The sequence below is a fragment of the Numida meleagris genome, chromosome 3 (genome assembly GCF_002078875.1).
Source record: "Numida meleagris isolate 19003 breed g44 Domestic line chromosome 3, NumMel1.0, whole genome shotgun sequence".
Lineage (NCBI taxonomy): Eukaryota > Metazoa > Chordata > Aves > Galliformes > Numididae > Numida > Numida meleagris.
Window position 1 is genome coordinate 75,050,469 of NC_034411.1, and position 27,241 is coordinate 75,077,709.

Sequence of the window (27,241 nt, forward strand, 5' to 3'; positions counted from 1 at the left end):
TTTGAAAGGGGTGAGAGCTCATCTCTCTCTCTCCCACTGCTCAGGGGCTAGCTGGGTGGTCAGGGGGTGGTGAGCAATTGCTTCTGCATCACTCGTTATATACATTCACATATATATAGTCATAACTATTATCCTTTTCATTTTCTCTATCTTAGTAAATAGTTTTATCTCAACCCACGAGATCTACTTTTTTTTTCTGATTCTCTCCCTCATCCCACTGGGAAGGGGAAGAGTGAGCGAATGACTGTATGTCAGCCAACTGCCGGGTTAAACCACAACAAATGTATTTACACCTAAGGTAGTCTGACTGCCTCATAAACTTTAAAAGTAACAAATGGCATTTAACAGAATATATTAGCTCAATTTGCAACACCCAATACTAAGATGTAAATAGAGTTTTCTTACGGCAACTTATTCATCTATTGCTACTGTCTTGGCGCTGTTATCCCAACATTAATATTCCATAACATAAACTAAGTGGACCTATTCAATATAGACATTAGCCTACATTTTTAAATACAGCACATATAGAACCAGTGGAAGAAATGGAAAGTACATTTGTTTTTGTGTTTAATAGAGTGATTTTCACTGTAATAGTTCTCTGACGCCCATTCATTTTATAATTGCTTTAATTTATATCAGGAAACACGCTGTTTCTGAAGGAGACTGCACCAGAGCCTTCCACCTTCACAATGCAGTGACATCTGATTCATCTTAAAGAGCATCACAGAAGTGCAGTCACATTTCTAAGCTTCTTTCGAAGCTTAGAAGCTTTCTCAAGAATGTTCTGTTGAACATATATTAAATGCTGTTAATATATTAAATGCTGTTAATATATTAAATTCTGTTTATAAAAAGCAAAGCTGTGATGAAATCCCTACTTCCTCCCTACTGTTCAGCAATATTAAAGAGTAGAGTCAATTGTTTTCGATTCTGAAGAGCCTATAATGTCTTCTGGAGAAGAACACGTCAGCAAACTAGATAAAGCTCCTATTAAATATCTGTTGATATGGACTGCTGACTTGGGTCATTATACACTTAAATTGAGTTATTGTAATTGTTATTTAATGAAATATATAGCTTTTTGCCCCGGTACTGCAGAATAGCTTTTAAAGAATTTGGTCTCCTGACTGATTTATAAAATAGTTGTGTTTGCACTACAGTACCAGGCTGTTGGCTGTTTCAAAGTGATTTAGATGATTGATGATTGATTTAGACTCCTAAGAGTTTGTGTGCATTTTGAAAGACAAATAACAGAGTCTTGTGTGAACCTGCTTCCAATAATCTTTGAAATTTATTGAGTGACAATGACAGACATAGCAACATTACAGCCCTCTTCCTTCTCATAATCTAAGAAAGTTCTATTCCAGAGGAATTATCTCCAAGAATGTATGCATTTCTAATTCCTGTTAATTATTTGTTCAGATTGGAAAAGAAAACAGAGAGAATGAAAAAAAAAAAGAAAAGGAAAAGGAAAAAAATTCCTACTTGGCATGATTTCTTCATTCCAACAATATTAGTCCTTTATAGTCTCAGGGTTTTTATTCTTTAAAAACTAGTTATGCTAACAGTTCAAAATTTGAACAAAGAATGTGAACAATAGAGAGATCAGATGACAGTAAAAATGAACTACTTCTCTCCAAGAAGCTTTTTTCAAACAAGGTATACTGCTGGGGGAAAGCCATTAACATTCAATTTCACCATTGTCTTCACTGGAGTCAGAATTTAACTCCACAGCTTTTCCACAGCTTTCCCCTCTTAAATGCATCTAATGCAGTTCAAGACAGAATGAAAGTGTCTAGGCATATGCTGTTCTATTTAAATTCCTTTAATTCCCCATGCCAGTCTCTGAATAACTGCTGCAATTTCAGATAAATTCCATGGTGAGTAGTAAAGAATCTGAAATCAGCAGATGTATGAGTATCTGACTGGAAAAATCTCATTCGTAGCAGTCTCAGACAACTACACGTAAGTAACTACACGTAAGTACAGGCCTATATTAAATATTTTCTCAGCCTTCAATTTGCTGGGCTAAAAAAGGCAAATTTTCTTTGTTTACTCTTCACACCCCCAGCCATCTTCTTAGCCTTTCTCTGCACCTTTTCTGGTGTTAGTTATCTTTCTCAAACAGAGGTCACTGCAGATTTACAATAACAGTGAAGGCGTTTCTCATCCAGTCACCGCCACTCTCTTCCTTCTCTTAGTGGTTCTTTAGTTCACGCTTCCTAGTATTGAATTCCGTTTCTTTAGAATTGCATCATTTTAGGTATTTGTATCATTCTTTAATCAAGGAAAGAGCTCTTTTGTTTTGTCTGCTCTACTGGTGAGATCCCATATCACAGCAGAAAATCTTCATGAGACCTTGCACTTATTTTAAACTCTGTCTCATTTCTGTTATCACAGTTCTCGAGGTCATACAGTTTTTGCCAGTGTCATATTATGATGTGTTCTGCATTACCAATGCTTCCCCAATTCATTCATTAACAAAAGGTTGTAAGAGATGCATTCAGACACCTTCTCCAGAAAAATGCTCTCCCTCAAATAACCTCCTTCTTGCCTACATCACAATATGGCTTCCTCCCTTTCTAATCCATTATTTTCCTATTTTATTTACTATTATTATTTTTACCATCCTTATTCTCAAGTTTAACTAACAGGAACTTCATAAAGTACGACACAGCCATTCTAAGTCAGGTATCCTGCATTCCTTTTGCCTAGAAAGTAATTCATTACACAAAACAAAACTTGTGAGGGTAGGATTACAAATTTCTGTACTGATAGGATTTTGACCCATTTTATCTGGTTTCTGATGATCTTTGATGTCCTTAATTATTGTCTCTTTAAAAACACATTCTGAATTTTATGCAGTATTCAGCTAACAGACATAGGCTGCTCAGGTTACTTTTCCCCATAAACAGACACTATATTCACTGCATAATGATTTCAAAATGAAGAAAGCTATTAAAAAAAAATTGATACTGGCTCTGTGATTCTGAGGATTGGCCTTTCCACAATAACAGCAGAATATTAAGTTGAAGTGTGGGCCATTATGTTAGATTTTTTTTCTTAATGTCCTCATTATGTCTGGTGAGTTTTTTCTAATATTTTGCCATGCTCACTTCAGGTAGACTTCTGGAAATTCATGTTTTGGATCTGTGTTTTCTGAGCTCCTACATCTCTTTCTTTGCACACTATTTCTTTTTGGTCATCCAGAGCACGTAATGCCTGAGAAGAGACAGAGAACTCAGTTTGTTCACTCTTAAGAAGAGAAGGTTAAGGGCGGGAATCTTATTGCCGTCTTCAGTTACTTAGTGGGAGAGTAGCCCAGAGACGTCGCTGGATTTCCTTCCTTGGAAATATTCAAAAACTCAGTTGAACAAGGCCCTGAGCAACCTGCTCCAGCTAATTGTTCATTGAGGATTGGATGTGCTGACCTCCAAGAAATCCCTTTCAATGTACGTGATACTATAAATCCCTTACATTGAACATTTATCAATTCCTTACATTGCTACATTTCCAACATTTCCTCCACCTCTTTTCCTTGGAATTGAAATTCTAAACTCATTTTCCTTGTTTTTCCTAATTCTGAGTTTTCTCTATAGACAAGACTATGGCTTGTGCCTTATTCTGCTGTTCTCCCTGACAAACACTCCTTCATTTAAGGCTTTCCTCCCATCCAACCTGAGAACTCCGCAGATTTTCCTTTGTCCATTCATTCAGACTGAAAAGCAACAGTAGCCTCCCATTCAAAGTCATTTTCTATGATTCTCTTTTCTTGAATATATTTTCTTCATGCAAAATCAAGCTTAAAATAGCACCAGGATCCACTGATTCAGTGACTATTTGGAAAAAATAAGGCAGACCACTCCTAACTTAAATAAGTTTGTTCTGGATTTCTTCACAGCTCTTATTCTCTAATTTTTCACGGAGAAGTTAATATTTAGTTAAATAAATATATTTCCAGTGGTACTTAGGTTTCTAAAATCAATACTGAATACACAGCTATCACCACTCTTGTGGTACATTGCCAATATCATGCTTTCTATCATCTTTCTCCAAAATAGTTTTGACTCGGGGATCCTTTTATTCACTGTGTTTGGAGTTGTTGTTTTTTTTTTTTTTTTTTTTTTTTGGTTTTTTTTTTTTTTTCCGTTTACAGTTTATCACATGGATAAACACTGTGTGAAAGTAATTTATTTCATTCTTATCCAATCATTTAAACCTTTCCACTCATGGCCACTGCTCTACACCATGTGATATACTACTTAATTCTGTACAGTTCTAATACCTCTGTTCTTTAGCCCACACTCCCTGTACAGCTGTTTTGGTTATTCCATTATGGCCAACATCAACCCAAAGTCTAAGTACTAATAGTTCCTTTTCCTTTTATTTTCCCACTACTTAATACGAATTCATCCATATAATGAACTTGTAATAAATTACTGCAATAACAATATTCTTGTATAAAGATTAAGCAAGTTTCTCAAATTCCTATGTCATTTTATACTTTCAAAAATTTTTCTATCATTTTTGCAAATAAGAATCTAAGTGCCCCAGCTTTTCAGCTGAAGTTCAACTACAAAAAAAAGTTCAAGGACCACTGCAAAACTAATGCCTCCTATTTTATGATGTTGGCCCACGACATCAGAGGCAGATGATGGTGGTGTGGCAGTAGAGGATGAACCTTCCCATGAATATTCCATTACATTTTGTTGCTGTGTGACAGATGGCAGCAGAGGGGCAGTCTGACAAAATGGCATCTGACATGGAAGTGCAGATGAAGCAAAGGTGTGGCACTGAATTCCTCCATGCAGAAAAAATTGTACTCTTTGACATTAATTGGTGCTTGCTGAACATTTATTGAGACCAAACAGTGGATGTGAGCACAGAGAGGTGATGGGTTGTGTGTTTCAGCAGTGGCAACGGCAACAGTGGGTCACTTCCGCTGGTACAGATTTTGACAAGCACAACGAAAATGCATAGCTAATTGTGGTGACTATGTAGCAAAACAGAGTTTCATATCTGAGAATTTGCTCTATCACATAGCATTGTTGTGCTCTTTGTGTCTATTGCAGTTTCCATGGGAAAAAAATAAGAGATACTGTTTTTGGAGCAACCTAGTATTTTTCTGTGAATGCCTTCATGGAACTGAACTTAAAATACCTTTCTAAATCACCCATCTTTGATTCTTGATTTGATATTTGTTACTTGGTCATTCTTTGAGCTCCTTCCAGGGAAATGAAATTTTTCACTGAATGTCACCTAATTTTCTTCTTTTATTACTGTTTTGATCCATTCCAGCCTGCATCTGGATATATTAGTTGATCAAAAATGGTGAGCAGGCACCTGATTCTGCCTTAATGCTGTGTGGAGCCTGTTGAGCACAGTATGGAGAGCTTAAGCCAAATTTTCTGAAGAACCTGAAATCTGAGCATTGATCGTGTTTGAAAACTACCCCGAAGGAGAATAAATTAGGATATTGAATATAATTTCAAAAATTTATCTCTTATTATAATGTCTAGAGAGGAGCTGCTTTATTTTGAAGGTCCGTTTTTTTATGGTGACTGCTGAAAACTGTAAAACTTGAAAATCCTCACATAATCACTAGCATTTGTCTGTAGTGACAAAAATAAACCTCCCTAATACGCTCATTTCTCTATGGCTTTATATATTTCCAGCAAGCATGCTCTTCAGTAAAGTCTCACATTATTTAGCGTTACAGATTCTGAGGCCTTCCCATCCTGTTCATGCGTCTAACAGACGTAGTAAGTGGGTACATCTGTGGTTGTAACAAAAACTTCTGGATTCCCGCAAATGTTTCTGAAGTGTAAATGGCAAAATCATTTGCAAGTCACCTAATCATAACCAGCTTCACATTTATAAAAATATATATAAGAACAAAAAGGTTACACACTGACTTATTAATTAGCTTCAGTCCATCAATATTCATCGCCAATGACATCTCCACTGAGGGACCCACTTAAATCAAACAGCCTTTCTTCTGTCAAACACTTCTGCAGAACCACTAGCGCTAGCAGCCAATATATTCAGGTTTCGCTAGACCAGAGGCAGAGCAAATATGATATGCAAGTTCTTCACCAAGAATGAGTTTCACAAGAGTGCTGAGATGGTCTAAAAGCTTCCTAAACTAAAAATATGGTTTTCTCATTTTCCCCACTCCCAGCTGCGTGTATGTAGCACTTCCTTTGTGCTTGCTCCAACCATTTGATGACTCAGTTCATCTCATTCAGCAAGAAAAAAAGTGAGATAATTTTCTGCCCATTGAATAAGCCAAAATGTCTCATCAAGAGGTCAGACTAACTTCAGAGCAAACTTCAGCAGAAGAAAATAGACAAGAACACAAAGTGCAATGGGAAACTGGGGCACAGGATCTACCAATGCTGATAGATTAGCACAACTATCTTCTGAAGCCCACATTTCTTGCCATCCATATCCCAACATTAAAAATGCGATTAATAAAAGAAGCATCTTCAGATCCGCTCCACTTCATTCTCATAAGCTCAGACACCTCAAGAATTTGATTGTCTGACCTCAAACTGACCTCTTTTGTCTAATCAGTAACAGACGTACTCTATATTCTTGTATCTCTCACTTTCAGACATGATAGTCAGATATAGGCACTAACAATAATTGTATTTTCACTGAAAGCAATATTGTACAATGTCTGTGAAGAATCCGACAAATACCATCACAAAAATTCCTTTTACTTAGCTGCAAATATCATTAAAAGTATTTGAAATGGCTGCCTAATATAGTCTTACCTGTGTATAGATTTCATCGGTTACAAAGATACAGGAGGACACTGAGCAATAGAGATATTTGTAAACTAACATCCTCTTTGAAATGCGTTCCCCTCATGAAAAGGAAATCTTACTTTAGTGAGTAGCTTGAAGAAACAGGATTACCAGAACACATCCTTTAATCCTTACTGCAACATCTGATACACAAAACAGAGAAGCTGGTCCCTGTTTTATCTGTTTGTCCACAGCTTACCGACTGCTGTGTTTAATGCTCTGTTTATTAAGAAGCCAGAGGGGAAGGCTGTCATCGGGATTTGTGTGAGGTGGTGCTTGCTGGGTTGAACAAAGCTCTCTGGTAGGAGTAGGAGACTGCCTCAAGCATGCTCAGCTGGGACAGCTTAGACCTCAGGGAGTCAAAAACAGAGATCCCAAGGAGCAGAAGGCAGGCACATAATGGGGGCAGACCAAAGGCCAGGCTTTTTATACAGAGTTTGCTGTGACAAGGGAAGGCACAAGTGAGAGCAGAGCTGGAGGAAAGGACCTGTCCTTCAAGGAGCAATGATTGAAAGGAAAAAAAATATTTTCAAAGCTTTTCCTTTTGTTCTTCTATAATAGCTTTGAATGATTATTGTTTCAAAGGTGATGTGTTTGAAGATATGTTGCAGTAAACTGAAGCTTTTACATGCTAGTGCCCTTTTGTGCTCAGCTGAGAAGACAGGTTCAGGCAGCCCCACCTCAGTTCTTTGCCTTGCTGCACTCTGCCATGCAGAGACCACAAGGTCGTGTCCGTCACTAACCAACCACACAACGCCCAGGTGGAATCCTGACAGTCTGTCCTTCTACTTGCATTTCAGGCTTTGCTGTGTTGTACCATGACGGCATGTGGTCAGCTTTCTCCAGCACAGGAACCATCAGGACCAACTTTGCCCTCATAACCAGGAAGCAGCTCTAGCTTTTCCGTGCTTTCTGCAGGCAAAATGCAGGACCTTCTGCATCAGATAGTCAGATATGTCGCTCCAATCTGGCAGAAAGATATAGCATTTATTTCTGCATTGAATTCTAAACTGTGGGTTTTTTATTGATAAAGAATGCTAAAATATTGATTCAAGTCAAAGATTACAACAGGAACATTCTAAAACTAATTAAAAATAATGTCAGAAGAATAAAAACTTTTTCACAAAGTTTTCTGTTCACTTGAGAGCAAAATATGACACACTGAAGAGGAAAGTAATATTGATCTTGGAGAAAGACGAATGTCCCATTCAGCAAAGATCTGCTGTAGCTATATGCTTTTCCAAATAAATTTATTCATTGAGCTACTCTGGAATCCGTTATAGCTAATAATTAAAAATCTAAAGCCTTATTTTCATTCTGTAATAAATATAGCCAACAATCAAGATAGAAGAGAGAAAACTAGAAAGGTTTGTTAGATGATTTAAGTTGGAGAAGTTGCTACATCAATATATTGCACTCTAAAAAGGGCATGCATCATTACAAAAGAAAGCTCCGTAATTAATATGTTTTCATGCAAACTACCTTATTTCCCCTGAGACCACCAACAAAACTCCTTTAAAAATCGATTAGTTCCAGCTCTTATCCAAGGATTACTTTAGATAGGAGCAGTACATTTCTAGCTGAATTTAAAATTATAGCAACTTTACATTTAATTGCTGACTAAAATGCCATATTTACTTGCTATCATATATATTTGAGTGGCAGAACTGACCACTAAGCGTTTCCGGACAAGACCAGAAAAATTAATTATATTCTTTATTAAAAAATCACTTAGCATTCAGAACATCTACACTGTTGTCATGGATAATAAATGCGATTAGTCTTGTATACATTTCACTGTATTAACCAGTACAATAACTCTATAGGTCTGCAGAACTAAGCTGACATTGTACATTGCAACACAGAAATATCTAACTATGAGGTAGGAGATTTCTAGAAAAATGTATGAGGTCTGAAGGGAAGAACTTTGTTCTCTCAAGGACAAATTCACATTCTTAAAGTGTTAACGCAGGGGAAAAATACTGGAACTGAGGAATTTTAACAGAAAAGGTTTAATCACAGGTCATGCGCTATTAAGGGTTAGGAATACAACTGTTCCACTAATGTTAAAATATAGGTCTTGAGCTCTGACTCTGTTTATTAAGGAAAAAGACCAAAATTACTTGTAGCAGAATATGGTTCACCTCTTGAGGCATTATGGCTCACTGAACCTGAGGGAACTGTGTATTATCCCTGCAGGAGGCTGCTTTTTGACACACGCAATAAGAACATACTGCTTATACTCATCAGTTGCATCGTGAACAAGGAAAAAAAATATGAGGGCTACTCCAAAAGTAATGCCTCCTATTTTACTATGTTGGCCCACTACATCAGAAGCAGATGTTGGCGGCATGGCAGTAGAGGCTGAATTTTCCCATCAATACTGTTACATGTTGTTGCCATGTGACAGATGGCAGCAGAGGGGCAGCCTGACAAAATGGCGTCTGACATGGAAGTGCAGATGAAGCAAAGATGTGGCATTGAATTCCTCCATGCAGAAAAAGCTTAAGCTTGGTGAATGTTTATTGAGACCAAACAGTGGATGCAAGCACAGTGAGGTGGTGGGTGGTGCATTTCAGCAGTGGTGACAGTAGCATGAAAGACAAGCCACGCTCTGGACAGCCATACACAACTGTCACACCTGTGAAATGAAATGAAGTATGTCTTGATCAACTCATCTGTGCAAATCAGTGGATTACAACCAAGAAGCTGCATAAGGAGCTGAATATCAGCTTCAATGCATTAGAAACAATAGCAGCAACGTTGGAATATTGCAAAGTTTGTGCCAGGTGAGTCCCACAAACGCTTACACAGGAACAGAAAGAACACTGTATGCAAGTTTTTCAGGACCTATTGAGCCGATATGAGGCTGAAGGTGACAGTTTCCTTGACTGTATCATTACCAGTGAAGAGATGTGGTGTCACCACTATGAACTGGAGTCAAAATGGTACTGCATGGAGTAGAGACATGAATTCTCCATTGAGGAAAAAGTTCAAAATGCAGCCCTAAGTGGGTAAAGTGATGTCCACGGCCTTTTGGGATTAGAAAAGGGAGATCCTTCTGGATTTTCTGGAACCCAGACAAACCATCATCTATGACATCTGCAACACAATGCTGACTAAGCCAAAGATTCAAGCTTCCAGAGTTAGGACAGAAAGAAGACAACCTTTCTCTTGCAACACAATAACACCTGGCCCCATACCAGTTTGAAGATCGTGGAGCACATTGCCAGTCTTGGCTGGACACACACAATATAGGCCAGGTTTGGTGTCTTTTGTCTAACACCTGTTTGGGCTAATGAAAGATAAACCACAAAGTGTCCAGGGACTTCAAGTAGGCTGATAGAAGGGTAGATTATTGAAGGATAGTTTATTGGAAGAGGGTTGCATTTAGAAGAGCATACACAGAGAAGCAACATGATTCAGAGGTTGAAGAAAAGGCTGAAGTATGAAAATACTTTTATAGGGTCCTAAAATAATACTTGTAAAGCTTCTTATCCTTTTTTAAAAAAATAAAGTGTTTATATCCACAGGCAGCAGCTCCTATGTTGTATGAAGTTGTAATACATCCATTTCTGATGCAAAACTTCCAAATTGCCTTGCAAGATAAGACAGTTATCAGTGGTAATTCACTAATTGAAATTCCAGGAATAACATAAGATATAGAAAACTATAAAAGCAGAACTTAACTCTTGCATCCATTTGTCCAAGCAAAAGAATCAGACACAAATTGTAACCATCAGTGTAGAAGCCGAGCAACATTTGTACATCCATAATTTAAATGCAGCTGTCATAGAATGAAAGTAATGCATCATAAATACTGTGTCCTGCAGCACATGGGTTCAAACCATTATCACCAAATCTTAGCTTGGTCCTATAGACAGTACAAGGAAGGTCCTGGCTTGATTTCCAGACAAATACAGAGACTGTGGTCTAAGCTGAGAGCTTGTTGCATTCACCACATATTTTCCAGCCTCTGGGAGAAGGAAGACATAAACTTCTTGCCTGAGTGGCGAAGAGGAAGCAGCAAAAAGAGACTGGAAACTCAAGATACTTCCTAATCTCTTCTTCTCCCGTGGGAATGTTTTATCTGTTCCTTTTCCTTTTCTCTTTCCCTTGCAGGCCTTGGAGAAGAGTACAAGACACAGTACAGGAATTACAGCAGCATACACACATGCACATACACACAACCACACAAGGGGCAGAGGGAGTCCAGCAATTAAAAGCAAGTCCAAGACATAATAAATACTCTCCAAAAAAAGTATTTACATTTGGGTTCAGTCTCGAGTTATGGGGCTCTGACTCACAATTTTTGAACCTTTAGTACTGGCAACACAGCTCTTTGTGCTGTAATTGTGGCGCCCTTAATTAGATTGGGAGAATGCTCCAAGATTCTTGAGACACCTTTGGTAACAAATATAGACACCCTCAGGGAAGTCATACACATTTATGGAAACAGCAATTTAAATAATATCTATAAACAGAACAAGGGGATCTAGTGACATCACCAAGAAAAATTAGTTTTGACAGCACTAGAAGAAAAATTATTTTTAAAGGGAGTTCTTTTCTTTTTACTACATCAAAACACATTGATGTGCTTTAAAACAACGATTGAGAAAACAAATCATTCACTCATTAGCTATGACATACTTTCTGAGCAGGAGGTTTTAAGGAAGATTTGCAGGAGAACCTGCACCAGGAGAATTCTGCACACCTTTGTTACACCAGTAGGAAGCTATTTAATGCAACCCTTGCACTGTAGGTTTTGATTCACTTGCTTAATGCAGCAAACTATCACTTCTCATGGGGAGATTTTAAGCACATTCCTGCTTGCTCTTGATGTTTTCCACTTCTTCTGTTTTGTTTTTTTTGTTGTTGTTGTTGTTTTGTTTTTGTTTCTTGTTTTCGTTTTTTGTTAGCCAAATCTGATTTAGTTTTAATGGGCATGAAACAAAGATTGCACTGCCTTGCCAAAATTTCTCCTACCAAATTACTGAATTACAGAAGGCAGTCCCTATTTCAGTAGACCTTGGTTGTTTTGCTTGACCTCCAGCAGGTGTCCAATTAAGTCAGAGCAATTTATATGATATTCCTTTTCCACTGATAGTTCTAGAATTAAACTGATGAGATCTCTAGAGAAGAATCATCAGTGTTGCACCTTTCGTCTTTAATTACACTGGTTGAAGATGAATGAAAGTACCAGGAGGATCCCAGCTGGGAAGTAGCGCACTTATTAGATAGTTGATAATTTAATATACACTCTGAATTCTGATTATTTCTGTTAAATGTCTTGAAAGCTTTCAACATATCTTATAACAAAAATCTTAGTAATTATTCAGCTGGACACTGACTGTATTATTTTTCTTAAAAAAAAAACAATCTGCACAGATGCAGCCAAAGAACTGTGACAGGCATTAGAGAACAAAGACTTTTCAACAAGGTGAGTGAAGAGGTTCTGGTTAATGCATTCAATCTGTGCTGTCTGACAAATGCATACAAATAATGTAAAGCAAGCACATACAGGAAAAGAAAAGATCTGTAGAGGAAACTCACTGAGTCCCACTGTAAAGACCCTCATTCCCCCTGTTACAGCACTGTAACTCTAGCTCCTCCTTATCTAATTTACTTCTAAGAAGGCTTTATTGGAAATTCTAAAGGAATTCACACTCAGGTGGAGTCACAAAAAAATGGCCTTTTTGGATAGAGCCTGTAACGTAGACACCTAATGTTATGTCTCAGTAACTAGAGGTCTTCATGTGAACTTCTTGTCTGGATTCTTTACAGTCTGTGAGTATAGTTGATAGAAATAGTAATGGGTGTAATTTCTTGCATCTTCAGAAAGAGGCCTAAAAGAGGGCAGATAATACTTCAGAAGTACCATCTTCAGGAATCAGCACAGATATTGTTGCATTATTTCAGTATCACACGCAAAATGTGTAGGCCTTGTCTAAAACCAGTGGATGTTAAGTAATAGTACTAGATATTCTTTAGATGTCTTAAGTAAGATAGGAATACACTGACCTGTTTTATGCAAGTAAACTCACCGACCTATGAAGGGTGCCTTTTTTCATTCCTCTAGGGCTTCCTGTGGAAGGGAGAAGCTAAATATCATAGGCTGGTGCCTGTGCTCCTTCCTCCTAGACTCCAGTGCAGCCAAACTGAACTAGTGAAGAAATCATATCCTCTGCACTAGAAACTAAAATTCAGATCTTCTGTTCACACACTTATTTCATAGGTAGATGTGTCTCAGAACAGAGATCCTTTAATACACTTGTGTGGGAAGCTTGACTAATCCTTCAGCTGGCCATGCTTTTATCCTCTAATTTCATGTTCTTATTGATTTGCTTTTTCTCGGTTGTCCAGAAATCAACTGAGTGACTCACAAAAACAGACAGACTGCTCAACAACTGCATGCATTGAATTGTCATGGCACAAGAGACGGACTCAAATTCGGCCCTTGAAAACTGAAAAGAAAGTTGTGGGTGACAATGCTAAGGCCTCACAATTTTTTTCATTGGTTGTATAATCCTATAAGCACGGAATTCACACATAATATTCTTTTACTTCTGTTGTACAGAGATCATCAGCTCTTGTACAAACGGAGAACAGCAGTATATTAGTAAAGGAAACAGACCAGGGTTTCAGAAAACAAGAGCTCTTTCTACGTCCGTAAATCAGAGAGTATCATAACATTTCAGAGAAATTTTGTGTCGCTTGCTTCAGTTAAGCTGTAAAGAACTTGTAGACCTACTGCTTCAGATTGTGTATTGTTTATTGTCCTGTGCAATGTAATCAGTGATAATATTCATTGTTACTTTGAGAAGCATAAAATAAGACCCTGTACAAAAGCACAGCAAGTTTTACAGAAGCATGCACACAGAGCCACATGTACCTTACTCCCTTTTTTGATTCTTCTATATGAAAATAATCCATTCTGCTATTTTATCTTCACCCCGTTATCAATTAGAAATGTTTTACAGCTCAAGTACAAGATCAGTCAACCGAGGGAGTCAGTAAATATGTTATTTATACAGTTATTTGTTAAAATGAGCTTCATTGCATTAGAGAATGTTAAGACAAATTGTTGTGCCCTTTAGATTCATTATAGATGACAAAATACTAAATAAATCTTAAATAGGTATTCACCTTTCATCACGCAGGAACATAAATGGTTAGATCTTATCAACAGGGGAGTCTTTTTAATCTTCTTCCTTTATTAAGCACAAGGAAAAAAAAAGATTGCTTATTTTTCCTGCCTTTGTCTTTAAAAAGCCTTGTAGTCATGGGGGAGAGTAGGGTTGCTAAAGCAGATCCATTTTATATAAGGCACAAATCAATCTCTAGTGAAGGAAAGCCTAACTAGCTTTACCAACTCTGGCCTGCCAGGTACTCTCTCACAGAGAGACATTAGTAAAGTGTCAAAGGCAAGCCAGTTTTTTATAACACTTTATTGTTCACAAGCAAGGAGTGCATTAGCTTATCGTCTGGTCTTGTAACTTCTTGCTTCACTGTGTCGCTACAGACAAAAAAAAGAGATAGGACATAAATGTCATCTTCTGTGCCATTAACCTAAAATCTATTAGAATTTTATTAGAAAATAACTACTAAGACAGTACAGCTACATTTCCTCCCTTACGCTGTGCTAAATTGCTTGTGAAAATGATATATTATGATTCTTACACTGCAGCCATTGCAAAATATGGAAGACAAGCCCACATACTGTGTACATTAAAATGATAATGTTAAATAGGAAATGAAGCAATGAACATCTCCCTAAATCTCCAAGTAGGTTCTACCAATACTGATAAATAAATTGGTTCCACCTAGAACTAAGAAAATTATTCTAGTATGTTCCTTGCTGATATAACCATGTCAGAAGCTCTTAACCTTTTTTTTTAAGAGACGAGTTTTTAATGAATAACCACTAAAAAAGAAAATGCTGCTGTATTTCTCTGCTTGGGGCAGGCAGGTCCTTCATTATTAAAAGTCAGAAAAGTCTTCGGAGATAAAATACATTTCTGAGCCAAGAATTTAGAGGCTATGAAATAATATTAAGGTTTCTGCAAAAGAGGAAAGGTCTCAGTTCACTTGGGTTTTCAAAATGTTCATACTGGAAAGGAAAAGCCAGGAAGGATTCAATTTATCCCTGTGTAACTGGCCAGTACAAGGTTAAATAAAGAGGTAAGTTATGCATGGACTTTGGGCTGTGTCCTCAGGGTCAGCTGTACCCTGAATGCAGCACACGCATAATCTGCAAAGGGCAGAACCAAAAAGCCAAAAAATGTGCATCGGCAAGTAGCAGGCTGAAGCCTCTCTAGGGAGCTCTCTGCTCACAGGTAAACTTGGTAACACTGAATTTTCTGAATGAAAGAACACCTCTAATCCTTGTAAGATGAAAACAAAACAAAGTTTTGCCCTTCAGGACAACTGTCACAAGCCTGAGGCTTCAACTGCAGATGATATCCACAGAGGACATGGGCAAGAAGAAAGGAGCAGTTCCAGGCATGGCTAGCAGGTCTCTCTCCTGTACCTTGAAATTAGTCTGTTCTCCCAGCAGGACACAGCTAGCCTCTGTAAAGAGCCTGTTTCTAATTCCCCTGCTCCCATGGCTGCTGATGGTGATGATAGTCCATGAAGCTTTCAATCTGCACGAAGGAGCACCGGGAGAAATTAAAGCTCTTCAGGCTGGAACTGCTACTGCAGAACATAATCAAACCATCCAACTCTGGCAGCTTCTTTCCAGCCTTCAGAGACTTGAGCGCGTGCAGCGGGACGCAGATTTCAGAAATGAAAATGTCTGCAGGTGGGAGTTGAGCCGGCACATTTTCAACCCAGTCTTGGTTCAGTTTAAGCTGAGACTAAATTTCTTCTAATTTCGGTCCCACTTTGGGCCAGCAACAGACTGTGATTAGCTTCAGCACTCCTTTAAGCATTTAACACTGCAAGATACTGCATTTAAAAACAGGAATAGGCGTATGACAAAGGCAAAACTTCAGAGTCCTTGTTCAGCCAGAGGGACAATTTCTGCCTCCCCAGTAGCACAGGCATCTTTCCCATTGCAGTACAGCACCACAAGAACAGTCCTTGTACTCCTCACATCTGGCTTGAAAGAATGGAAAGAAACTTCAGTACTGGGCAGGTGCTGTTAGGCAATGGAAGCTGATCAGAAGAGAGAGGAAAGAATTAAACCTACTGTATGCTCATGTCCTAGATGGAAAGAAGCTCATACACATTTACACAGTGATGTACCTCACAAGGGCTGCAAGAATGCAAAAGACAAAGAAAGAGCTCTGCTTTAAAAACAATGCATTGATCTCTATCATAGGAGAAGCAGGACCAAAAAAAGTATCACCAAGAGAGCACAAAAAGTACCAAAATTTACAAAATTTTCTCTTGCGCACACTGAGGAAAGCCAGGGTCAGGGAGAGTTAAAGCAGTAGGGGAAGGAAAGGCTCTATGTGATGTGGTCTTGTATATATGAGAACAACCCAACCTAAGAAACAGACAGCCCCTGTGCTGAATAGCTCCTCAGACAAGATGTCGCTTTATAGTCAACTTAGTATTTTGAAGTGGTAAATTTTTGCTGGTTCGATCCCAAAGCAGATATACCAATAATTTCAAAGTGATAGCTCAGTATCTGTTCACATCCCAGGGAAAAAAAAAAAAAGCTCTGAACCAGTTATCTGCTCAGAATTAGTGCCAGGTCAAACTATCAGATTTTGAAGGCATGAGAGGATAAGACACGTGACAAATGCTTCGTACTTATAAATCATACCTGATTTTCTTTGTCCAGAGCCAAATTTAAATAAATAAATAAATACGTGGAGCTTTGAAAAGTTCTTGTATTCCTGTCATTGTCAGAAAGACTGTATGTGAGCACCCTTCATCAGAGAGTAGCTCTTCAAAGGACATTTCATCTCTGCATACACACACTTCATATTCTGCTGCCAAAGCAATGTCAGGTTGGGTCATATGCCTTCAAGGCAACTTTAACTTGGGCACCTTTCTTCAAAAGACGTTAAAAATGATTTACATTTTTCCTCCCTAAATCAGCATTTTTGGTATCATTTGTGTAAGTGCCAAGTTCCCCTCATTTTTCACCTCTATGCTGGCCTGTCTTTCCCTTCCCCTGTGTGCTCCTAAATACCATTTGTGTGCCAAGAAGCCTGTATTGATGAATGCAAAGATTGTTCTGTTCAGGAAAGGAAACTATACTGTACAGCCTTCTATGTAACCTACACTAAAATTCTATCTAGGAGTGGATTAAATCTTTCATGCATAGGAGTCATGTTTTCTGAATGAGATACTTTCTTGACCAATGGCACATACCCCACATTTGGACTTCAGCCATCTTTTTCTCATTACATTTCTTAACTCCTATTATGCAGTTTATGACAGGATGACACAAAATGGCACACTGTGACCTCTATCCTGCCAGGAGACAGCTAGAACTTCACACTTTTTGGATTTTCGGAGTTTGAACAAACACTCGGGTACTGTGATGATTATTTCACAGTTTCTACTTTAATGTTGATGCTGTTTTCCCTGGTGGATTGAATTTTCCCACCCTTGTGCCTCTTCCATTAAGGTAAATTATTAAACAATTTAGTTAGCTTGATTGAGGGCTCTTGGTTTGTTTTTGAGTTGTTTATCTTTTTTCAAAAAATATATTTAATTTACCATGCATTAAAGTGTGCAGCAGAAATAACAGTACAATTTCAGAAGAAATTATGCAGGGAACAGGCAAGAACTGCACATTATTCATATCTCACAGAACTTGATAATAAGTTATTATTCTGTACTCTCAGAGGGACCAACTGAGCCATGAGAAGTGATTGCTGAGATATTCCAATGCTTCTGTGGGCACAGTGATGTGAGTGTTTCGAATATGGCTCAGTAAACCATCTTTGCTTATGTCAATGTCAAGCCCACAACATGAGGGCACTGAAGTCCTTTCGGATATTAATGACTCACGCTCTTTAAATATGTCACATGCCTGGACAAATCTGCCTCTCCATAGAAGGCACCAAATACCATTAGATGAGGCAGATGTTCCCAGCCAGCCTAAGAATGACTGCAAAATGACCCTTATCTATTTTGGAGTTATCAAATCATCTAAGGCCAATGAGACCTGGGGCAAGTGATTCAAAGAGGCCATTATATAATGATCAGCTTCCTGAGCCAAACAAGGCAGAAAATGCAGCAGGATCTAGTCTGATCCAGAGGAAAGATGAACTCCCGAGAGCTAAGGGAATCACAGCAGGTTACTGCCCCACTACATCTGAATGGAGAGGGCACAGTGATCATGATATCCATCAACCAGCTGGAGACAAGCGTACAAGGCAAATGAATCAGCCCCATCCAGGAAGACCCTTTGCAAATAGTAGGAGACAGGAGTGAGGACCAGACTGTGCAACATGGGTCTGAGGTCCATCCAGAAAGTTCCATCAGGAATCCAAGACAGAAAGAAACAAAGCTATCCCAGCATGTCTCAGGCAGGACTGGAGACCTATGCTGAAACGGGCTCCTCACCCATGGGCACGAGGTACAGGGGTAGTGACAGAAAAGAAGACTTTGGGTGCCCTCAGTGCCCTTCCCCTTTCAAAGGACAGTAAATACCAAGGTTAGTCATTCCACTTCCAGGATACTTTCTTAGTGTACATAGACCAAAGCACAGGCAGTCACAAACATCTGGAGTACATTCAGTCAGCCACATATCAGCCATCACATCAAACCACATATCAGATATCAACCACAGTTTCAAGAACAGAAAGTGATAAATGCAAAGATTAGGTTCACTCTGTGTTTGCAGTTTTGTTGCAACAAAATCCTAGAACCACAAAGCTCAGCAATACTGTATTTTACTAAATAGATCATAGCTCACTTGCTAAGAGATGATGCCAGTGTCTAAATCCCCTAAACACTACTAATGTCAAAATGACAGTGTGGAATATAGAGGCTATTTTATTCCCAGGTGTTTATTCAGTAACATCAGGAGCTTTACATTTGAATTATGTTGTGAAACAATATTAGTAATGAACAAAGCTATCTGAAAAAAAAGTATCTGTTTATTAGAAATGTGGACTATGTCAAGCCCCTTACTGTAATCATGGATGAAATAACTTCTATAGCTAGGAGAGCAATCGTATCAGATCACTGTACAGAAAATACTCTCTTTATGGAGCGTTCAAGTGCTAAGAACCACTCAACGTACAGCCCCTTTTCTGCTTGGGTGCCATCTCTGAGTGCTTTATATTGTGCTGTCAAGACTTCCACATTCAAAGCCTAAAAATAAGATGATGGTGTCTGCTCCACACCAGGGAAGTGCCTAAATGTAGCTTTCAATCCCTATGTTTAGGCATATTGATTTTCAAAATGTATTGTTCGCCTAACTTACCAAATACTAAACACAAATAGCTCTATGCTATCAGTGGAGAGGAAAATGTTTTGATACGTTGTATATTCTGCTCTATATTCTTTGAAAGTTTTATTTTACCATAATACCTCACTCATTGTGGTGTAAATGATGGCAGCTTCAGACAAAGGCAAAATGTGCAATTGTCTTGCGCAATAGACCTCTGAATAGTGCATATTTCCTATGAGTTCACAGCCAAGGGTTGATGCTGTCACCAGGACAGTGCTGCACAGGGTAGGCAACCCCACTGCAGCAATTGCTGCCCCATCCTTGCCTCAGGCCTGAGTCTCTGCCTGGTTCCTCACCATGTTGTCTCCATGCCCTCTGCAGGAGCAGGTATTCCTCTCAGGGTGGGGGATGAATCCTTTTTTTGACAATGCTGCAGTGGGTTCTTGGAGCAACAGGCAAGAAGCACTGCACTGAGCTTGGTGGAAATTTAGTGATATGAAAGCAGGCTTCAGTGAAACCTTGCTACATGGAGCTGTAGCCTCAGCAATATCTGACTTAGCAAAAATCTTTTCAAGACAAGTTAGCTCAAAAATGGCAAAACTGCTCTTTCTGCACTGTTTACCTGCAAGAGGTGGGGAATAAATGAAGCATACACATGCATGTGCAAGGCTTTTTTATGTTGGGAAAGTTACCTGTCCTTCACTTTCTCATTTATTAAGCTCTTATTTTGACAGGTTCTTGCACACATGCTTGGGCAATTTTTAGAAGTGTCATCAATCTAAGTGCAGTTGAGCTGCTCTCTCACTCTCCTGTTCAGACTGTGACTGAACAGTTTCTTTTAATAAATGTGTGATATGGCTGGGTGTTATCAACCTACTGTAACATTTAATAGATATTCATATCTCATATTAATCATGAGCAAGTTTACAGAAGATTCACTCCAGCAAGGTGTGGAGAACACTCAGCTCTTCTTGAAGTCACCGAATACAGAAAGGTTGAGAATTTTGTCCTCGTGGGTACTGTGTTATGAATCCAGGTCTTCCTTTTGGACATTAAAAAACTGAGCAGTTTTCTGAAGAAATACATGTGCTGTACTGTTGGTTTGTTTCGCTGGTTCCCTCTTCCTAATGGTCAGCAAACTTTTCTTTAAAAAGCCAAATTTATCTCAATAATAAAATCTGCCTTTAAATAGAACTTTCTGCATTTTCTCAGGCTGCTTTGAATAAAAGCAATGCTGCTTGGCATATAAATAGCCATATAGAAAATAAGAATTTTGGTATTCCTTTCCAGATGCAAAGTCAGAAAAACTTGGTAAGCTCAGAATTAACCAAGTACGTAAGAACAATAGCACAGCTTCCTAAAATTTACTGGCCTATTAAACTGAAATATGGAGTTACAATTAAGATTAATGGGAGCCAACTAGAATGAATTTCAGTCAGTTTTATTTTGAAAGTATGTGGGCTCCTTTTCATCATTTATGTGAAATAATCAAATCTAATCTCATTATTGTTGTTTCTTCCCTATCATATCAAATATAAAGCAGGCACAAAGAAAAGAACAATGTGTTCACAAGCACAGTGCACTCTTTTTACTTCTCACAAAAGTACACGCTAGAGAAAATACTCCACTATGCAAATATTTGAATACAAAGTATCATAGAACATTAAAAATTAGTTTCTATTATGTTATTAAAAATTATTAGGCCACCTCTTTAACATGGACTTTTAAGAATAATGCTCAAATTCATAACATATAAGGAAGAAGGGGAGGAAAGGGAAAACAAAGAGGAATGTAAGAAAGTATTATATTAATTTCTGTTTACACAACAGGAAGGTGGCATAGCTGAAGCACACATAATTGTGTTCACTAAATACAGCCCAATTTCTGAAATCTGCTTACACACCTATGCATCTGATTTGGGACAATCCCAAGCACGAATAGAGGCTGGGCAATGAGTGGATAGTGAGCAGCCTTGTGGAGAAGGATTTTGGGGTACCGGTGGCTGAAAATTTCAACATGAGCTGAGCTGCATCAAAAGAGCAGTGACCAATAGGGCAAGGGAGGTGAGTGTCCCCTTCTGCTCTGCTCTCATGAGATCTCACCTGGATATCACCACCGTGCACAGCTCTGCGTCCCCCAGCACATGGACCTGTTGGAGCAGGCCCAGAGGATGGATGCAAGAATAATCAGAGGGCTGCAACATCTCTCTAATAAAAAAAGACTGAGAGTTCAACACAGAGAAGGCTCGAAGGAGACCTTATAGCAGTTTGCCAGTACATAAAGGTGCTTACAGGAAAGATGGAAAAAAAAAACTCTTTTATCATGGAGTGTAGAGATAGGATTAGGGGTAATGGTTTTAAAATAAAAGAGAGTAGATTTACATTAGATATAAGAAATTATTCACTGTGATGGTGGTGAGGCACTGGAACAGGTTGTCCAGGAAAGCTGTGTATGCCCCATCTTTGGGAGTGTTCGAGGCCAGGTTGAATGGGGCCCTGAGCAACCTGGACTAGTGGAAGGTGTCCCTGCCCACAGCAGGGTTTGAATCAAAAGATCTGTAAGAACCCTTCCAACCCAAACTATTCTATGATTCTATATTTATACTCTACCTGGTGTTCAGTAATTTCTTGACATCAAATAGTACTGTTAGATGTTTCACAAAAGATTATAAAAGATGTTACAGAAATTCTATACAAGGGGTGATGTTCCTTTTTCCAGCTGCCCTAGAGATTGCAGTGGGGGTCCAGCAGCAAGTGGAAGTTGTCCAGGGCTGAGTGAGATGAGGTGAGAAGAGGAGACAGGGGCAGTATTGCTGTAGCGAGCAAGAAAAAAAAACAAGAAAAACAGATGGATCCAGTAGGCTCTAGGATTGTTGGTACTGGTTTATAATTACAACTGGCAATCATTTTGAACCTCTGCTGCATTTTTTAATTCTTCAGTTTTGATTGCAACTACTAGCCAAAATCAACAGTCCTAATAATGGAGCTCAGAGTCTTCTGATGAAACAGAAAAACTCCCAAGTGTTTGGAACCTGATCTTACGACCCTGAAATTTAACAGGCAAACTTATTAACAAGAAAACCTTTGGGGTCACAGATTGGGTGCTAATGTATTCATAGCCTCCAACCATAAGAATAATAAGGTTACTGTGAGGACAGTTGAGGTTTTGTGAAATACAGCGAGCAAAAGCCAGCATTTACCGAAGTGGCAACCAATTCCAAAAGCCATCCTACTATACAGCCCAGCTTAAAGCAACTGTGTGTCACAAAATGAAACAAAGCCTGAGACTTTCTAAAAGAGTGAACCTTTTTGAAAATTTAAGGCTAATTTCTAACTTGCTGAGAACTGTCTCTCACACAAACTATAACTTGACAGTTTTGGTATGCATTTACAAGTACTGTAGGAACGTTTTGTGATCTACCTCCTAGGTTTGTCCAGTACCACAGACTCGCACAAGGTGCAAAGAAGTACATTTTGAGCTTGCAAATGGTCACAAGAACATGTCTGAGCACCCAAGTGGATACCAAGTCAAGTTTTTTTTTTCTGCTGAATAATGTGTTTCACTTCCCAGTCACCCTGGAAGGATGAACTTCATCTTAAAAAGAAAACAAAAAATAACAGCAAAATTTTTTAAAAAAAATAGAAAGTAGAACTGGATGTGACTTCTACAGTACCTTTAATTTTTCTCCCCACTGAGTTGTCCCCAAGTCATACCTGACTGAGTTGTTCCTCGGGTGGAGATCCCACAAACTTTCACAGCTTTTGCTATGGTTTTCCTGTCTTTACTTTCATAATGTTATTCCTATCTTTCAACAGTAAGTCTTTGTTTCAATTAAATCTCTTGTTCTACCAATAGAACATGAAGAGAACAGTTTCCTCCCTCCTCTAAGTTGTACAAGTCTGTTATATTTCCCTCCAATATTCCCCTTTCTCTGTTTAACAGTCCCCTATTTCTCAAGCCTTTCTTCTTCAGTCACGTTTTTTGCTCCTCCTTGTTCTGTTTTCAGCAATGTCTACACATCTTTCTCAAAAGTTAGTACCCAAAACTGGATGTAATACTCCTAGTAAGAGGTCTATTGTGGCACCATCAAGTGCAACTCTGGTCAGCTGGAGCAATTAGGCGCACAGCAGTGTGCCTTGCAACAGCCATCAACATTTAGTGGTGCATAGTGGATGGCAGTAAGCTGGTTGCTGCAAATGTTCACAAGGTGAAAGAGAGCTAGCATCATGTCATATGTCAAGAAGAAGCATTTTCAGACAGATCAGAAGAGCAGTCAACACTCTGATGTATGCTGCAGCATAGTCACTCTCTTTCTCCTTTAGCCAGACATTCAGGAGGTCAAATTTAAGACTGAAAAGCATAAAATTCTTCATTCAACTGGATTACTGTACCTTGTGATGCGTACCACCCTGTCGTACCTACCTGCAGCTGCCCTTGCTGTGCATGGAGCTGAATGAAAGCACTGTTAGCCCACTTCTGCCCTAAGACTGAGAGATGGACTGACTGGCTCCACTTCTCTCAGTTCTCTTGTCAATTCTTCTGTCTGCAAGTAAAGGAAAATCTCTCTTCTCCATGCTTTCCCCTTTCTCGAAGCAATGCAATTGGATCTGACTCAGAGCAACTTACTCTTTGCACCGATTGCATAATAATGAAAAGATGGGAAACAAAGAATAGCAACTTTTGAGATTAATCCCTCCTCTGTTCTCAGCTGTCAGACTTAGTTATTCTTTCCTTTTTTCAACTAAATCAGGTCATTATACTACAAATCTTTACTCTGAATGAAAGATTAAACTCAGGTATTTTATTTTCATCAGGGCATAATATTCAGCACAAAATAATTGGCTATAGTTTCATCTGGATATTTGTATGGGGCCTCCTATCAAATTCCACTAAACCTTTACTGACCCCGTCCTTTTTGTTGAATTCCTTAGGTTCTTACTGTAGTAGAGCCCTGGCAAACAGACTTTTGCACTCAATTATACTTATCTCCACATCTGAGATGTCATGTTTTCATGAAGCCTCTTTAAACAATCAAGAGAATTAAAAGGTCTTCAGGGCTGCTTTGTAATAAAAATAGTAATAGCAAAGACAAAATCCATAACCCAAGTGTTTGTCCTTGACATAGTCAGTATTTTTTCCACAATGAGAGGAGAAAGAGGAAGGAAAAAAAAAGAAGCAGGAAATAAGAAAAGTCATTCAGACTACATTTAACTGCTTTAAAGCCACCAATAAAAGTAACACAGTTAAACCAGAAGACCTGAAAGGCATAAGGTCATCAAAAACAAGGTTCATTGAGCTAGTGTATTTCGATAAATGTCATTTCAACTTTGTCAGTACAAAGAGTGCTGAATTGTATACAGAGAGCAGAGCACACACTGCTATAAAATTAAAAACAAAAAATATTCACAGACTATTGTGGTTTTGTTATGAGAACCAGACTGATTTCTTAAACACGAGTAAACTCTCCTGTGTGACTATTGGCTCTACCTTGATATTTCTTACTGTACTTATGTAGATCACAACTTATTTAAAAAAAAAAACAAAAAACATATTGCACATATTGCTCAGTCAAAAAAAATTGACTTTATGCCACTCTTGCTCTACCAGAAATTGATCTGACAGAACCTTGGGGTTTTAATTTAAACAGAGGGAAAAAAAAAAAAAAGCATGACAAAAGCATGGAGGATAGCAGCCCAATATGGGCCTTTGCTAAAGCATATAAGGTCTTTGCTAATCCAACAATTCAGAACATTTCCAGACTTACTGTTGCTGATCTTGTAATGTTTTGTTTTCTCTTCAAAAATATTATGAATGTATATTTAAAAGCCTACTGCAAAAATATTTTTTTGGAGGTAATAGCAGTCAATGAAACTGGCTGATATTTAGAACCACTGAAAATTTATGCCTCATATTAACGCCTAAAAATATTTCTGAAACAGTTTGGATTGTTGCTCCCACAAGAACCAGATTTTCATGACAGAAAGTTCATGGAAGGAGTTCATATCAGACTACATCCTTTAGAGTCTGTTGTATTGATCAGGCTATTTATTGCTTACTACTAAGAGTTTACACTGTAGGCTCCTTTCAGTTTCCTCCTTTCCAGGCAGGAATCTATTGTAGTATCTGATCATAATTCTGCTCCCTAAAGGGAATATTCAGACCATCTTAGGCAACCAGGCATTCAAAATGGCTTCCTATTTTCAAGAGTTTCTAAAGAAACTAGAAACTGGGCAGAAAAGCAATATGCACAAGCCCAAAGAAGTAGGATCAGCTACCACTGATTTCCCTGTCAGAAACTATCTAGACTTCCTTCATGTTATTTGCGAATAAAACAACATTCTCTTCTTATGAATATTTTCCACACAACTCCTTTAAGGACTTCATAACTTGTATCTTCCACTCTCCTATTTTTCAGCTTTTTTGTAGTCCACTTAAAACTACATCCTATGAATATTTATAATGTCCTGACACGTAGGTTAGTTTTCATTCTTTTTCTCCTTAGATTAACCCTGGGGATGTTGTAAGATTAAGATCTGAGCTGAATCTTTGCTCGTCAAGGTGTATTTGATTCCAGCCCTTACACTTCAAAATACTTTTTTTTCCTCCCTTCTTACCCTGAGGGTTTCAGCACCTTTTTCTGGCAGAGGGAACTCAGCAGCTCTGAGTCATCATCAGCTTGACCCAGTGATTAGACACAGCATCTGGATATACAGTTCTCCCATCACTGTAATGAGGAATGAAAAAACAAGTAAAACTGTAGGTGAAATTATACATGGTTCTCAATATTTATTCAATAACATATTTCAACAGAAATGTAAATGAAAATAGAGGTGATTTCAAGGGACATGTCAATCTGGTTTGAAAATTGAGATTTTTTCCATTATATTATAACAAAAGGGGAAAATCATTTCAGAAAGACAGAGGGAAAATAAATGATTTTTTTGCTTATCAGCTTGGGTATAATTTGTGCAAATGCATCCACCTGTGAATGTATCATGGAACCAGCATCAAATTTTCCACAGTGCAGGATTTCAGATTGTGATGAGCACCGCAGATCATAGTATTTAGTACTGTATAGGAAAGAAACAGTGCAACAGTGCAAACAATAATGACAATAATAGCAAAAATAGCAAGTGTATAAATGTATCCTCTTTTCTATCAAATCCATGACCAAGTAGATGTAAGGGGATGGGCAGTGTGGATTGCAGCATGATATAGGCAGGCCACTGACTTTGGGCAGGACAGCCCTGATGAGAATTGTCAGAAATACTGCTTGGATCAGCAGCTGCACTGACAAGTTTGAAAGGTACAAGGCAAGCAATGTCCTCTGAAAGTGGAAATCTACAGCTCTTTTCTTCAGGCAACTCAGGCCTTCTCTGATTGATATCACTGAGTGTTTTTTCAATTTTCTCCTTTGGTTGAGCACTGAGTATCTCTTGCTTATGCCACAGCTGAGAAACAAAATACTCCATCATGAGTAACATAAAAAGGAAACAGAGTAAGTATCATGCCCAAGTGATAGGAATAGGTGAACATTACTCAGTGTTCTGTTGGGCAGGGGCTAAAAATGCAACCATGGCACCTCAGAGTCACTGCGCAGGTAGGACCAGGGGTTGCCTTTTATGTAGACCACCAGTGGGGATGATCCTAAAAAGTCAAATCACAAGTTAATTCCAGAGTAATAATTGGCTTCCTCACCAGTCACTGTGTGTGCCACAGGAATCATCTCAGCAATCAGCACCTCTGGAGATAGGATCTCTGAGAAATTTCACAATGCATTTTCCTAGAGAAATTACCATTTTCATTACTTTCCAAAGCTAGATTGTGTTTATTTGGAATTCTGACAGAAAAAAAATTCCTCAGTGAGGAAATCAAGACAAGTGAAAAATCTGTGCAAATACGGCTCAGAAATTGCTCGGTCATCTAGAAACTTTGAATTTAATTTCTTTGCATTTACTCATTAAGGAGGCATAAAAGGAGGGCCTCTTCATATGTATAGCACTAGGGATAGAGAATAGTCTTTTTTGGAGGGAATGAAGAGGAAAGAGGAAGGGGGAGGGGG

At 38.5% G+C, this 27,241-nt stretch overlaps 1 long non-coding RNA gene across 1 annotated transcript in view; it reads right to left on the reverse strand.

The window, feature by feature from the left end:
• Positions 4,893–27,241, reverse strand: part of LOC110397163 — a 23,931-nt gene continuing 1,582 nt past the window's right edge. Inside the window, exons 2-4 of the long non-coding RNA XR_002437582.1 lie at positions 26,878–26,962; positions 25,794–25,903; positions 4,893–7,782 (exon numbers count right to left, since the gene is read on the reverse strand). This is a non-coding gene — a long non-coding RNA (uncharacterized LOC110397163). The remainder of the gene's footprint in view (positions 7,783–25,793; positions 25,904–26,877; positions 26,963–27,241) is intronic.